A 2,922-nucleotide genomic window follows, 5' to 3' on the forward strand; every position below is an offset into this window, starting at 1 on the left:
GACACGGACACGAAGACAAACGCTGTCCTCGACGGCGAATGGAAATGTGCTGACACGCTTGCAAATGCCTATTATATCCATCAATCGGGGAAGTTTGAAAGACGGCAAGATTTTCTAATGCTTGCGTTATTTGCGTCCGACAAGAGATGATGATTCGTACATCACGGGACTGACACGAAAACCAAGACGGGATTACTTTCGGTCGGAATTTTATTTTCTGATCACAATTTTGATCTATATTTTTCTGCCGTTAGACTCTGTCATATTTCCAAGAAATTAAGGGAGATTTGGAATAAAAATCATAAGAAACATTATCAACACTGGACTCCTTATTTTTCTCGATGCAGTGGACACGAAGCGTTATGTACAAATCCATTATTTCATCAGATAGGGTAGATGCCAGAAAACCCGAATAGGGAGACAGAACATCATCAAAACATAAAAGAGACACCAAAGTTCACATTCTGAGTCACCACACTCAAAATAACTGTCACATAAGAAACGTACAGTAAAATAAAAATTTTACCAATCAAACTGAAATATTTCAAAGGTTACAATACCCATATTCTGTTGCTTTAATTCATCTTTAATAAAACAGGGAAATGGAGAGTATGATATTGTTGTGGTTACCAAATTCGCAAACCACCATTCAGGTCCCTTAGGTGAGATATCTCGGTAAGTATATGTGTAGTTAGGCCCAAACCCGTTGTCTAGAGGGAATAAATGTTATTCATGCGTGCTGCGACTCTTCAGGATAGCCGTTTTTCTTTTACTATCTTTATTTTGGACCAACCGCCATTGTTACCACTACCAACCACAACATCAACCACCCACCGCGGCGCCGCTTCACGTCACACCTCGCAACCGTCGCATCGCCACCGTTCTTGCGCCGCTTGTGGGTACCGGTGTTGGACTCGTGCAGGGCGCGCGCCGAACAGCGTGTACAAAACCACGGATTTTCCGCTCCAAAAACGGATCAAAAACGACACACGCCCACTTTTGTTCCGTCCAATCGGTGAGCGAGGGGCGATTTGGCCCCGCCTCCAGGGCGTTGGAGGGCGGTCGCTATATGCAAATTCATGGATCAAAATGCATTCACGCCCACTTTTTCTCGGGCCAATGGGGAGCGAGGTGAAAGGTCGAAGGCAGGGGGTCAAAGGCGAAGCCACGGGGCTTATATAAGCGGCTGCGTTCGTCAGAAAAGTGTTGTTGGTCGTCGTCGTCGTCGTGTGCGTTGGAGTCGGAGCGAAGAGGACGGAGCTGTGGAGAGGCGGCGAAGGCAGACGAGGGGGTGCTCGCGTCGTGCCGGGAGCTGCACACCAGGGAGGCCGACGGCGCGACCTGGTCGAGGTGGAGACGCTCGTCGCGGGACTCGAGACAGAGTAAAAATCCTCCTTTCCCCGAGCATCAGCAACCCCCTCCTGTTTCCCCCCGCGCTGAGATAGTGCGACCAAGGGGCCCCTTTTCCCACCCCCTACCAGACACTGTCCGCGAGGCCCGCGGAGTTGAGGCACCATCGCCGCTCCGCGTCTCATCACCAGACGGGTAGGCCCGACCCGGTCTCGGCCTCAGGCCCGCCTCATCCTTGGGGGTGTTCTTTTTCTTGGTTTTGGGTATGTGTTGTCGGCGCCGTCTGTGAAGTAGAATTGTATAAGTGTTGCCGTGTGCTCGGTAGTCGGTATTAGCTCTGCATTGTGTCTCCGCTTTTACATTTGCTCTTTGTGTAAAATTGCATTGTGTTTCTTTTCCTTTTCTATGTGCTTTTGGTGGAATTGTATATGTGTGCTTTCCGTTCATCGCGAATAAATGTGCTTTATGTTGAACTGCTTTCCCGCTTCGCTTCGTCATTTCTCTCATTGAATCCTCATCTTGCTTCACGTAAAGGGTTGGTAGTGGGCTGAATACGCCCGATAATTAATCGAACCGTCGAGGCCGACGATAACACCGCTCGGTTATCCCGATAGTACGGAACGGGTCGCTTAAGTGGCCCGTGTCCGAAGTCGACCTGCGGCGAGGTGCGATCGCCCGGTCTACCCTCCGTGTGGGTACTTAGGTAGGTCGAATTTGGCGAGCAACCCTATCCCACGCGGGGGCCGATTGGCTCGATCGCGGTGAGACCGAAAGGTCCACCCGTGACTGGTTCCCGGCGTTAGTCCGAGAGGGTCACGACTGGATTGTCCGTCCGGTAGGCGACGTGCCGTGATTCGAGTTACGTGGCCGTCAGCACGCCGGCGGGCGCGAATCCGTAACACTGGTGTCAGGTCGTGCGATACAAATCCATCGCCCTCCTCGCGGCACTGGTATCGGAGAACAGGAAAACGGGCTCTCCTGTCTCCGGCTAAATTCACAGGAATCGGTCCAGGGGTGAGAGAAGCGACCCCCGATTCCCTCCAAATTACGAGTGAGCGAAATTAACCCTTCACGAGAAGCAAGATGGCGTCTCAAGGCGAGCGGGAGCCGGGGGTATTAGAAACGGATGTAGAATGTGTAGAATCCATGGTCCAGGATGGAATCCCCGAGCAGGAAATGTTGATTGTGCAGGAACACGGACTCGCCCAACTGAACCCAGAGCCCGAAATGGGTGCGGCAGCGGCCGCGGTGTATGACACCTCCCCTCCCCCTCTCCACCAAAACCCTTCCCCGACCCCTGCCGAAACGGCTCACCCAAGCGCACCCGACATGGCCCAGCTATTCACCATGCTGGCACAAATGAATGCGGAAATGACAGCGAAGATGAATGCGAACATGAACAAGCAAATGGACGAAGTAAAAACGAAGATGGATGCGAATACACAACAAATGAACGGAATGGAAACAAACATGAAGGAAGAAATGAAAAAGCTGCGGGATGAGACGCAGAACATGGGCCGATGCCTGCAGGCGGGCATGAAGGCCGTGACCAGGGAGATAGGAATGGCGACT

This window comes from Eptatretus burgeri, chromosome 16, assembly GCF_056783735.1.
Source record: "Eptatretus burgeri isolate ZD-2024b chromosome 16, Ebu_testis_v1, whole genome shotgun sequence".
NCBI lineage: Eukaryota > Metazoa > Chordata > Myxini > Myxiniformes > Myxinidae > Eptatretus > Eptatretus burgeri.